The sequence below is a fragment of the Megalops cyprinoides genome, chromosome 9, assembly GCF_013368585.1.
Source record: "Megalops cyprinoides isolate fMegCyp1 chromosome 9, fMegCyp1.pri, whole genome shotgun sequence".
In the NCBI taxonomy this organism is placed as follows: Eukaryota; Metazoa; Chordata; class Actinopteri; order Elopiformes; family Megalopidae; genus Megalops; species Megalops cyprinoides.
In genome coordinates, this window is record NC_050591.1 from 5,744,398 (window position 1) to 5,758,084 (window position 13,687).

The 13,687-nt window shown below is 44.6% G+C and overlaps 1 protein-coding gene across 3 annotated transcripts in view; it reads right to left on the reverse strand.

Moving 5' to 3' along the window:
- Positions 1–7,398, reverse strand: part of gdpd5b (glycerophosphodiester phosphodiesterase domain containing 5b) — a 54,764-nt gene extending 47,366 nt beyond the window's left edge. For 2 of the 3 annotated variants that reach the window (XM_036536342.1, XM_036536345.1), the window contains exons 1-2: positions 7,299–7,398; positions 7,019–7,159 (exon numbers count right to left, since the gene is read on the reverse strand). The gene's annotated coding sequence lies outside the window, so the exon portion shown is untranslated. The remainder of the gene's footprint in view (positions 1–7,018; positions 7,160–7,298) is intronic. The other variant, XM_036536343.1, reaches the window with a different exon arrangement.
- Between the last annotated feature and the right edge of the window lie 6,289 nt (positions 7,399–13,687).

The following is a 13,687-nucleotide window of genomic DNA, read 5'->3' on the forward strand; positions in this document are numbered from 1 at the left end:
GATTTGTGAACATATTTTCCCTATTTAATAAAGTGTTTCAGCATTATTGAGTTGTTATAGAGGAGTTATGGAAGCTATACGATAAATTATATCACACCCTTAAACTGACTGGCTCTTCCTAAAATAACTTCCCCATGTATATTCAGTTTGCCACACTTCCCGCCTTTGCAGGTGAAACACATGCTACCAACCTCTGCATACAAACCTAAATAGGCCTACTGGCTTTGTGATTTCGTTTCTGGGCCCAACTAGGAGATCTACATAGGCTTGGTTCTGAGAATCGCATTTCTCACATTCCTTCGGCTTCCCAGTCTCTGATACTTTACTCCTGTAGAAGTAGTTTCCACTGTCACAGCAATCCGATACAATTTTTATATTGCATACTTACATGGGGTAGACAAAATAATGGAAACACCAAATGTAAACACAAATGATATACTGTTAGGTGTTTGCATCCTGTGTTCCTCCTGTATGTGTGTTACAAATGCACCAGGGCAAATTGCAGGGTGTGTGTTCTACACTTCTACTGCTGGATATGCTTACAGAGGCACTTCAAGTAATTCACTCTAGTGTACAGCAGCAGTTCCCTCACCTGGGATAGGAGTCTGTGAAACCATGTACAACGTCACAGTGCCTGGGTTTTCATTAGATTTAATATACACACAAAGCACCTGAAAGCAATTCAGGAGTGTGTTCCCTAACCTCTCTACACTCAGCCACTAACTCATCTTTAGCATCCTACAGAATTTCACTGACAGCAGCCAGAATAAACAGTAATTACAGCTGTCGCTTCCCAGATCAACACTACCTCATTGCCTCGCCGTAACAGTTTCCTCAGACAACTTCTGTGCCCTGCCTTCCCCTGGGCTCACAATTAAGTTAACCAAAAAAGAAAAGAAATCGGAATGGCCTGCCTCCACAGGTCGCCCCTTCAGGAAGTCCTAACGAGCACTGAGGGGTGTCTCTTTTTCCCAGCATGCTCCACTCTCAGGCGACAGACACCCTGCGCTCGGAGGAAAGATCATCCCGTCCTCACTCTGTTATTTAAGAAGCCCGGTGACAAAGGCCAACTAAAGCAAATGAAATGACGGCAGAGGATCCTGTGTTGAAGCTGGCTCATAGTGGAGAGATCATTAAAGCAGGCCGGCTTGCTGTTCACTGGCAGGACAGCGGGGGCAGCAGAGGTCAAACATGGCAGTCAGGTCACCTGCATACAAACTTACTCTTACTCAGGAGTGCAACACATTCTAAATCTGACACCTTTAACAAAGAAGCTCGCGCGGAGCCAGGACAAACTGTTCAGACAGTCCCAGCACACGCAGCAAAATGGTTTTGCTTCCTTAAGACGTGACTCTGGGTAGAAACAAACAAGCTTAGCACCCAGTGACCTTTAAAGACAGCACAGATTATCATTTACACCGTGTTTAGCATGCACAGCTAGACACAGCTCCATTACCCCAAAGCTTATGTGAAACTGAGAGGCGCCGAATGGCTGGGCCTTTGCTGTTTCTTTGTCAAAATCCTAGTTAAAAATGAGAATAGAGTATTAGTTTGCCTCAGTGAGAGTGTCATATCTGCAGGGGCTTCAGGAGTTGGAGTCACTAGTGAGACATTGCCAGCTGAAGACACAGTGTCTCCTGGGGGAAGGTACTGGAGCGATTCCGACATCCCATCAGGCAGCTTATTAACAGTCTGTCCTCTGACCACATGCTCGCTGCCTCCTGCCTGCCACGTCTCCCGCAGCTATCCCCTGTGATCTGCCTGCCACGACTTCCGCAGTTAACCCCTGTGGTCAGCCTGTCACATCTTCTCCAGGTAGCCCCTGTGTTCAGCCTTGCTCATCTTCCTCAGGTAGCCCCGGTGTTCAGCCTGCCGTGTCTTCCACAGGTAGCCGCTGCAGTTGCAGGTACAGCTGTGTGGCTTGGAAGGAAGTCTTCCTCATGGAAACATGGCCGTTTGAAATGAGCCCTCACAGGCAGTCTCATCTGGCACCACTCTAACATTTTGTTAGTTGAGTAAGAGTCTGGCACTTCAGGATTCACCAGGCCCTTTGGAGTCACCTGTCACCTGGCTTCATCGCAGGCTCACTGAGCGCAGGTGTGAGCCATCTGGCCAGGGTGACAAAGGCGTCTGGCTTCACCTGAGACTTCCTGTTCTTCCCACTGTCTCTGGCAGATGCTATCGGAAGACACAAAGCTCCAAGAGATCTGCTGTCAAAGTTCAGAATTACAGCCAGGATTGGACTAGACCACTGTGAGAAATGAGAGTGTATGCATGCATGTACATGTGTGCATGTGTGTGTGTGTGTGTGTGTGTGTGTGTGTGTGTGTGTGTGTGTGTGCGCGTGTGTGTGCATGTGCTTGCATTTCTAAATGTTCATAAGTGTATATAGGTTCTCCTCTTAGCTCTGATGTGGTAGGCAGCATCATTATTAAGTGAAAAAGTTCAAATCCCTAATGAGGAACTGGCTAAATTGCATCAGTAAATATCAGGCTCTGTAATAATACATTATTACAGAATAATATACAAAATCCAAACTCCCAGGACAAAGGCAGATAAGCAAATTCATAGATAATAATATACATGCTGGTAATAACAGATCCTTTGAATGAGTCTATTCCCTGTGCCTTCATGCCCCCCCCCCCCCCCCCCCACACACACCTGAAGGAGCAGAGGATGGATTATAGCATTATGGATCACAGGCCAAATGGCCCATGACATTATCAGCATTTCACCATTTCCACAATCTACATATCCATTCCTCACCCATCTGGCTCTCCCTGTCATGTCATCACAGGCCACCTTCAGCCTGAACCTCAACTCCAATACATTTTACTGAGCAGCAGGTGTGTTTTTATATGTCTATCTATCTATACATATTATGCCATCATTAATTGATAACTGAAAAAAATCAATCGATAATTGAATAAATTGAAAAAAATGCTGTATAAGCAATAGAAGACTTACAACTTAATATTTAATTATGAATTCAGGTAAGTGTTAAGAACCAATAATATTGTTGCTACACTGATCTGCTCTAGACGTGGCAGAACAGACGGTATACTAAATTAGTCATTAACATTCTGATATTTAATCACGGATTCCATACATTCTACAACTTCCACTATCATATTCCATAAAGCACTTATACTCTCAAAGGAACCGACTAATACATCATGCAAAATCAATGACAGAATATTTGCTATTCTGAACAATGCGGCCATACTGGAAGTTGTACAGACATGTGCCAATCTGAAAGGCTCTCCATAAGGTCACCTGGCATTAGGTACTGGCTCTGAGGTTGGCTCCTCTGAGTTCGGCTGCCTCCCAGCTCCCTTCTGTTTCTCTGACCTTCCCCTGACAGCCTGGACCCCCCAGGTTTGTCCTTTCAACACAGTCTGAGCGCGTTTCTGCTTTTCTAACGAGTGGCTCTGGAGACTTGGTTCGTTATCTCTCTGTGGGGGAGGTGCACAAGAGACAGAGGAGTGTTGTCGTGGCAGGTCCGTCTGCCGCGTCGCCCCCGAACCCCCCGCCCAGCAGTCTGCTGCTTCAAAGCTACTTCACAGCCCACCCCTCCACCGTGCCACATCATGCCCCCATTCTCCGCTGAGTGACTCCCCATTTCAGGTGACAGCCCCTCAGGCTTGGTTTCTGGGTAGGCCTCTAATGACAGGAGCTGATACTGTAGGCGGGAGAGGAAACAGCTGAGAAACGCGTCTATGACAGCCAGGACAGAACGGGGTGAGGGCAGGAGGGTTTGGATCAGGGCAGAGTAATGCTCTCATGACTTTCATCCTGTCCAATGGAAGGGACAGCTTTGCACAATCATTCATTTAGACACGCCTCCAAATGTGACCACTTGCAGCTGAGGGATTCAAACCTTATGGGACAATACTGCAACAAAATGAAATACGATAACGTCTGACAGACAGACCTGCCACGAACAGCAAATCCTCTCTGCTCACTTGGGAAAGAATGAATACAGTGTTTTCATGACAGGGTGAAGCAGGGGCTTTACTTCCTGTGTGCTGCAGCATGGCTCCAGTCTTCCAGGGCTCCACTTCCTGTGTGCTGCAGCATGGCTCCAGTCTTCCAGGGCTCCACTTCCTGTGTGCTGCAGCATGGCTCCAGTCTTCCAGGGCTCCACTTCCTGTGTGCTGTAGCATGGCTCCAGTCTTCCAGCTGAGAGTGGTACACAGTTACCCTTCGGCACTGGGCCAGTTCACCCTTTGTGCTGTTTGTCTCACAGCAATCAACAAACAGGGCTGGGCTTGAGGGTCACTGTAACTCCGCTATTGGCTGCATGGTGGGTGAAAGGAGGCGTGTCCTCTTCCATGACAGCAGGGGGCTTCACTCCCGTGTGACTGACAGTAATAACAGGCGGCTCATCGCCGTCTCCCACTCACACATGCTAATTAAGATAATGCCCCTTTACACCAAAGTGGCTAAATTAAGGGATGCACGCAGTTGCCATAGTGATGGCTCTTATTATAGGTACGTGCATACACAGCTTGACTGGTGCTCTTTTTTCCCCCAAAGCCATACTCTTGCTAAACTTCAGCATGTTTGACAGGAGGTAGTGGTAATGTCCTTTAACAGTTAAAGCCTTTAAAAGCAGTTGTGAAAGACCAGAAATGAGGCTGGGCGTTTCTCCTGCACAAACAGTAAAGCCCAGTCATATTATTATTATTATTATTATTTACTCCTCCAGAAGCTCTTCTGGAGGGACTTACCAAGCTGTCAGTGCAGGATGCATTAAACACACATCACAAGGACAGCAGGAACAACAATAGACAAGAAAATGCCAGCCACAGTAACTGAGCGTCCAGCCAACAAGCTGCACCACAGCAGAAGCACACAGAAGCAATCGTTTAGCAAACCCTGGGCCCAATTATGAATCCTAACAGCAGCATAACAGTCCTGACTAAAGTACACAGAGAGCCTAACCAGGAGGAATGTTATTAACTGTACAAATAGACAAATTCTGCAAGGCTCTCCAGAGCACTGTCCTCACAGCACTGACAGAGGACCCACGGCCTGCAACCTACTGCGATACGCATGCCGAATGCATTGTCATTCAGAGGATACTGGCTAGATTTGATTTAGCATGACAGCTGCAGTGTCCTGTGTGGAAGCTCTTTAGAGTTGTCCCAAGAAAAGAGGGTTTTGCCGCTACAAATGCAGACATACCCAACACACGGGAGGGACCCTCCCCCTTGTGGGATCACGCCCAAATCCTGAGAGGTAGGTCTCTTCGTCAGCTGAAAGTGGGCCCTGTTTTGATGCACCTGTTTGTTGTATGGTGATTTCAACACCTGAAACTGTGGGTTTCTGCAGAGTCAGGTTGGAGGCATGCTCAGTGACTCACTGGGTCACACGTGCATGTGTGTGTGTGTGTGTGTGTGTGTGAGTGAGTGAGTGAGAGAGAGAGAGAGAGAGAGAGACTGCACTGTAAACATATTACAGAGCTTCAGCAGGTTGATCCTAGCTCTAGCAGAAGGTTTCAGGTTCTGGCACTCTCCCTGTGTCAGGTGCTGGGGCTTCTCTGTGTCAGGACCTTACCTGTTTAAGCCACTATTCAGCCCTATAATTGGATAATGTGCTGTTTACATCTGACTGGATAAATGCAGCCACTAACCAATGAATTTAAAAAATCAATAAATGTAATATACAACATAATTACAGACAGCTGCAGTACTCAAGTTGCTTTTACTTACTTAAGGGGTGGCCATTATCCAACCTCAGATATCCCATAGATTTATTTTTGTAGAAGACACTTCTCAGCCGGCTCAGCCTGGGTTCAGGTGAAGGGCTCTAGACAGTCCTGCATGCTTTGAGGAACCGTATGTGAAGTGCATGACAGCCATGATTCAGGTCGTTTTTTCGTTTTATCGTTTCAACACAATGGAAGTGTGTCTGTGGAAAATGGTGCTTTTGCATACGCAGCGCCTGTGGAAGGCTGTAGGGCTGGGTCCACAGACAGTGAAGGTGGAGTGTGAAGTGCACACTTGAAGGAGTGTGATTGGGTGCGCATACCGACGGCTCCAATGCCTCCACTGACTGCACACCCCTGCCCCTCCAAATCTCACACCGAACAAAGACAAATGGACCCTCTCCAACGGGTGGGCGTGGCTGTGCTGAATCTCAGAGAAACGATCACACAGTTCTGTTTTGACACACTCATCACACTCTAAGTCCTGTGGCAGCACCAGGCACAAAGGTGGCTAAAAGAATGTCTTTATTTCAATAAATAAAAGAAACTAAATCTTGTGTACATTGTGGTCTCCAAAGACCTTAGACCTTAGGTGTTCTATACTGAAGTACACTATATATGGCTTTAAATTGAATTTTATGTAACTATTCTTAATATTTTTAAAATAATTTTTCAAAAAAAACTTCCGTTTTGTTTCCCTGTGGAGAATATCCATAGCCTGCCGTTTGATACCATGGTCCCCTTTTTCACAAAGTATCCCGGTTCCCACTTCAGCATCCGGCTGATCGATACGGTAACAATGCTTGACGAGGGCATCGTTATTTGACCGTAACAGCGGTAACACCCAACTAATTCCTGGATAATGCTACAAAACGTGGAACTTCAAGTGCGGTAATTACCTAGCCTACTGTGCAATCAGCGTATTCTCGCATATAACCTCGTTGTTATTAATGGGGCGAGGTTGGGGCGACTAACGGGCATATCACCGACACATCGATAAACATTCAACCACGCAATTCAATAATATCGATTCATTCACGTTAATTGTGGATCCATCCTTTATATAAATAAATTCAGCAGCCGGGCGAATACCTGCTTTGAAGTGTAGGTAGCAGCGTGGTGTATTCGCCATCACAAATGAAGGTCGCACACAACTCATCAAAGTGTTTTTTGACTATAAAACATACCGCTACGACCAAAAGCGCTGGAGAGACAACGTCGCTGTTAACCGAGTGACAGCACAAATTCATCAAGACTTTGATCTTGTAAAGTTGACCCTCTGACCGGCACCGATTAAACACTCACCCTCGGCGATTCTTTCAGTTCTTCGCCTCCAGAGACAGAAGCAGGCGAAAGCTCGTCCGATCGTTGATACTGCGTTCACACGCGTCAGCACAGAACTGCTCTGTCAAAAGTAGCAACTGAGGTGGATGGCTCCTGCTGTAGCTAGCCAAATAATAACGAGGACAAAAGAAAAGGGCAGATTCAATCGCGCTGTTCAAAGCATGACATGAGTCCACTCTTTAAAAGAGTATATTTTAAGGTACTTGAATATTTGTATCCGAAGTGGCGCCTCTTAGCTCACCTCTCTTTGTGTTTGGGGCACATCATCCGAGGGCTGTACCTTCCCAGAGGTTATAGCGTGCACTGTGACAGGCACCGCGAGTAATCCGTAAGAGTAGACAGTGTGGGCGGTGCTTTGAGCGCTATTGCCTGCCCTCTTATTGCACGGGGTATTTAAAGCAAAATGCAGTCTCGAACGGCCAACACGAGGCATGTGACAGGGCCGACTGTACAATTAATGCCCATCCATAATTCTCTGTATATGTGGAACTGGGGCGTGCTCGGTCAATTTATAATGTGACACTGATCGATATTTTAAACAATAATCAGAGCGACCACGGGAAGTTATTAAAAGTAATAACAAAACAACGGCTTTTAACACTACGATTGTTGGCTTGTGCATTTACTGTGGCAAAATCAATCGCAGCACGAATGTCAAACTCACGGCAACTACATATTGAGAGATAATTAAACCGATAGCAAGCGGCCTGAGCAGAGATTTTCCGAGGGCGGCCATGCGCGTTTCAGTACAGACCCCGTTGAATGCATTTTAACGTTAAAATCTAAGGCTACAAAAGCGATGCACAGCATTTAGCATTTCATATTCTTCCCCATTCAACCAAGCGAGACGCTAACGTGGATCATTTTTCCATTTGCAAAATCAGACAACATTTGAAAATAAGTGGCAATATTTTCATTGGAAGAGGAATCACGGAAACATCCCCGTTTATTCGTGTGGTCGACGCCCTTATACCGCGCGAGCAACACATCTTATTTCGCATATTCATTCTCACAGCAGGAGATTTACAGGGGCAATGCAAGCGCAGGTCTGAAATTGGAACGCCCTGATTTCAAGCTCAGTTCCACACTGCAACTTGCCTCATTTAAATTAAAAAAGTAAAGCTTAAGAGTAATCTTAAGAGTTTCTTTAAAATTAATATCAAATGATAGGCCTACCTGATATCTAGATATCTAGATATCCAAAGTATTCGTTTTTAATTCTCCACATATCCAATGTATTTTGTATTGCAGATTCCATGTTGAAACCATTAATTGTGTAATTCAATTCTAAGACTGTTTAGCAAAGTAGAAACTGTAGGTTATGTAAAACTAGGTAATCTGGCTATTAACTACTGCGCCGCTCACAAGTGTGGCAGTCTGTCCTATCTTTATGATTGTGATTATGATGCCGTTACTGCTGAGTCTAGCTCTTGCATAACAAGGTACTGTCTTTGGTGCTGTATTCATTTCTGATATTTTGCTCAGGAAAATTTTTAGAGTACAAATATAATGCAAATCTATCATAGCTCATGTTCCATGCCCATGATTTGCATAAGGTGGCATCAAGGGCGTAATTTTGCATATGGACGGTAGGGACATGTCCCTACCAATATCTGAGCGAACTCGTTCGCATTATCTTTGGAGTGAAGTTATATTACATAGTTCCAATGTCCCCTCGGTTGTTGTGTCCCTACCAAAACTACGCCCTTGGGTGGCATACAGAGCAGAGAACAGAGCATGTCTCCTCAAATCTGCGTAAACATGCGCTCATCTCAGCATTGGGCGCTCGGTAGCAGGCAATATCACAGATTACACTGATCACACACACGCTCAGGTTTGATACAGCGTTCAGATTAGTAGCTAAGATTCTGAAACTCCCTCTTGATTGACACTGTGTGTGAAATAAATGTTTCCTTTCGCATGACAGTGTCTCGTTGATTTCATCTGTAAGATGCAAACATTGCCTATACCGATGAATGTCTGGTGTGAGATATCTGTAAAAACCTATTCAAAGTCAGAAACTGGAGAAATGCGATCACACACTGTGTAATGCTGGAGCGTAAAGATACCTCAGTAGCCCATTTAATATACTGCGACCTACCATATCATTGGTTTGCTTGTGGAAAAGGCAGTAAACAAGACTACAGAACACGTAAATGGACTGTGAATCGTAACATGCCTTCCAGTGTGCTCCAGATATTGGCATTTGCTCAGCAAACTGAATAAAAATGATTCCTCCAGCCGTGCAACTCACCGCGACAACCGTGGAAATGTAGGCTACAGTAAGCCGCACCTGCACGGCCGGCTCACGGTATGCTCGTGATGGCCGATTGTTCTTTGTATTGTGCATACTACTGAGATCAAGAACCATTAAACGGTGCCTATTTTTAGAAAAGCCAGTCTCTCTTTAATAAATCATGCTCACTTTTTTTGGTTTTGCAAAGTCACATCCAATGATGGTAGGTCACCGTAACAGACCCTGGCAGCGACCGTCTTGTACACAGGCCGAGCCAATGGGTAGGCAGCAAATATCTGGGTTCCATGAATAATACACAAAGAACAATGTAACATGAGACTGGTCATATTTTGTACACGCAATTGTATAAAGAGGTGGGCAATGCTTTGTGCTTCCGAGTAGCAGACGAGACGTTGTGTTGATTAGTGGTTAGAGCGCTTGACTCTGACCCAGTGACTGCCGTAATTATTTTCCTGTCTTGACATACACCAGCAAAAAAAAAAAAAAAAACAGAAAAGTGTGAAGAATGTGAAAGATTTATACGTAACCATGAACAAGACTCTGGTAAATATTTACGTCCGGGGTGACTCTTTGCATTAACTGGACTGTGACTCGCTGATCTCATCGGCCAATTCAACACAAACTGTGAGTTAGATCTGGTTTACTGTCAGGACTCGTCTTATCTAGGACAGTTATTCCAAAGACTTTTACCCAAATTCACAGAACCTCTGTACCAGTGTAACCCAGTGTAATCGACTAGTTCAATTACAAAGTTTATTTAAGCTTATGTAATGATGTAGCTCATTGCAGCATTGAAAACTATTGTACCCTGACTTTGTGTTACTATTGGGAATTGACAAAGGGACACAATTATCTGAAAGAGACGGTCTTGAATTTATTCTGAGTTATTGTTGCAGTGTGGTTCAAAATCAAGGTTGGTACCCGGAAACGTACAAATTATAAGATCTTTATTATTCCATCAATAGCGAATATCATTAGCCAGACCAAACAGTTGCTCTGACAACTGCCTGCACGCCTGAGCAATGGTAAATTACCATGGTAACATAATTTAACTACTGCAAATAGAGAAATACCTTGTGCCTCTTGAACGTTTCAAAATAAACGCGCCCAGTGAAAAGGAGTGAACATTGCCTCCCCCTACATGGGGCCATTGTATCAACCTTTGTGTACAACTTGCCGTAGGAACATGCGTACGCAGAATCCCACGATTTGTGTACGGAGGTTTTTCGTCAGAGTTATCAAACACCACGTACGCCTAATTGTCTTCATAAATCTGATCGTAAATCAAATCATCGTGAGATTATGTGCACATGAACGCGTTTAACGTCCACTCCCACAATTGTTCTTATATGGACCGAGACACGCCTTTAATTAGTCGAATTAGCATATAAAGATCCCAGGTAAATCTGAGTGAAATGCAGAGATTGAGGATCAATGGCAGGACGTAAGAAAAGAAATTATTCGGACACGGAGATCGAGGTGATAGTTGATGAGGTGGAGAGGAGAAAAAATGTCCTTTTTGGAGGCCAGACTAGCGGCATTTAAAATCGACGGAAAAATGTGGAGTGGCTCAAAGTGGTGACTGCTATGAATGCAGTTTCACCAGAGGTGCGTACAGTGGAGGAGGTGAAGAAGAAGTGGTCGGAGAGGCCAAAAAACGAATAAGCGCACACAGGACCAGTGTCCGCAACCTGGCGTCACGAGGGGGCAAGAGGGGGCTTTGCTGCCTCAGTTGTATTTTCTGCCCCCTAGTTTAAGTTTTATGTATGAAAAATGGCAAAAACAACAAAAACATTGGAAACGTTGGAATACTCGTTGGAAACGACATGCAGGGAAGTGAAGTTTCTATCAACGACAGAGAGGGAGAGCGAGTGCGAGAGAGCTGCATGGTATGAGCAGAAAGACAAAACAATCTTTTTTACACTTAATGAACCTGACGCTGTTGGTTATTATTCTGTTGATTTTAGCATCATCACTTCAGTGGTTAGAATCGTTCATAAATTCTATTATTGTGCGTCTTGTAGATCTACGTTCCGAGTGCTCCGATTCCCTAAATTGTGCGACGATACTCGGGTTTAATACTGGCTTCACCACGGCTGTGAAATGAATGTATTATTTGATTTTGAAACAGTGCTTATGTGTTGTTGTTGTTGTTGTTTAGCCTTTCAGAGGCTAATGCATGGTTAAATCAATGAACTTCATAAAACCTTCCACCAGACCAATTTTAGGTGGTGACCTGGCAATCTGCCCCAAATATTCCTATTTCATATTATGACAATGAAGCACAAACAGATGGAAAAGGTAAGGTAGGGAACTGTCATAACGCCAATATATTGCCACCCACAGGATGAAAAAAAAATGCAGAAATAGCCACAGCAGGATGATAACCTACTGTTTTACTATATAATAAGATTTGCCCCCTCACCATTTTAAATGCCCCCTCAGTCACTTCATCCTGGTGCGATAACAGTCATCAATGATTGACACAAGTTCCGTTTACTTGCATCACCGTTAGTTCCTCTTGGTGTCGCCAATCTGCAAATTACAAATTTTATGCGTGCGCTATCTCGAGACCATGCGCAGAGGTACGCATGTTTTCCCGGTAAGTATCTTTTCATAAGTACCGTTTTATGTGTAGAAAAGTGCTTAGCACGATTTCAGTGCGTACGCACCGTTGATACATGTGGCCAATGGTCTTCGGATTCTCATTAATCTACCTAAATAGCTAAATATACTAATGCTGCCATTTTTCACACTTGCGCTAAGCACTCCCCGCCGAAATGGCGCTTAGTCACGTATCGACGGTATCCCAATCCGCAAAATGAACTTTCACTTGCCCTCAGATGCCCTCGGTGACAAGGCTGTACCTTCACGTTTGGCCTAGCATTCCAGGATCGCGGGGACATCTTACATTTGTTAGTAGCTCAGGAGTGGTCAAAGCAGAATAATTTGGTGGCTCCATATGCTTTGTCAGACGGCGTTCGTAGTAGGCTACAGAAGCCGTCAGTGTGTAATGAGGGGCTGACGTAATATTTTGCCAGTCTCCTTGTTGAACCGAAAAGGTGTTTTCTTCTGGTAGTAGGTAATGGGCAGTTAGCAACAAAGCTCTCTCACCTTTCGCCATTTGGTGAGAACGGAAGCGTAAAATTCAATATAGGCGCACCGTACTTTAAAAACACCCAATCGGTTCCGCTGCAACAATAGGCTGACAATGAAGGCTTGCACATCGACTTTATTGTGCCATGCAATGGCAATGAAAATGAAAGAATATATATAGCTGTAGAAATTGCTATTTTTAGGCAAACATTTTGACAATGGCCCACATTGAGTGCGGATGAAGCTTAAATCAAATACGGTGCTTCAATAAGATAAGATAATGCTATGATCTTGTCTGGCAGTCCGGATATTAATGTATTCTCACCAATGAGTCTGGGCATCGTTTTAGGACACGGGTAGGGGTGTGGGGGCTAATTTGGTACAGCATGTTTATCCTGTGTACTGTCTAATGAAGCGAGGAACAAACAGTAACAGCCAGACGTGAAAATGAATGAATAATTGAAATGAATAATCGCGTGAAATCATGCATTAGTATGGACTCATCTGCATTTCAAACGCCGCTACATTTCGCTCCTAATTATGGAGGGGGAAAAACTGCTTGCACGGGCTACTTCCTCTCTGACATTTAAGTCCGAGGGGGGAGACTGGACCCCCTGTTCTCCCTAGGCAGGAATTAGTCAGCGGTTCCAGCTGGTTTAATTCTGAACTTCCCCCTCAAAAATGTCAAACAGCGGGGTGGGCAACGGAGGCGCGTGTGAGCCGACAGACTGCGGAGGTGTAGGTGGTTATACTGGGACACACTGTTACATAATGCGGTGAATCGCTAACAGCTTGTACGTGTTATCGAGCAAACTGGAATCCACTCCGGATGACAGAGTAGTGACACCAGAAATACTGAGGATGTTATCCCGCAGCCAGTCAAAGTGTGTGACATAACTTCCGTTTCGTGTCAGTTTATGCGTTGTGTGTGTGTAATTTGAACAATTCCTTTCTCTGTCGTTATCGCTTTCGTTGTCTGATCATTATTCATTTTGAGTTATAATGCACTGTTGGGAACTGACGAAATTACAGGGGCTGAAAATACATAAAATCAGTTTAATATGTGGGGTCATGAGTTGTTAGAAATGCTTCGCAACACAGTCAACAATTCTTTGCCTTGTGCACCACCTCGTGGTGATGTATGGAAAATGTATAATTTAGCGCTGGCTGCAAGGATGGAACGGTTAATTTGAAAATGTATTCCAATTAAACATACAGAAGAGTTGGGTTTTTAAGCAGTCATTAACATGTTTTGCTAGCTAAACTTTGAAACGTAA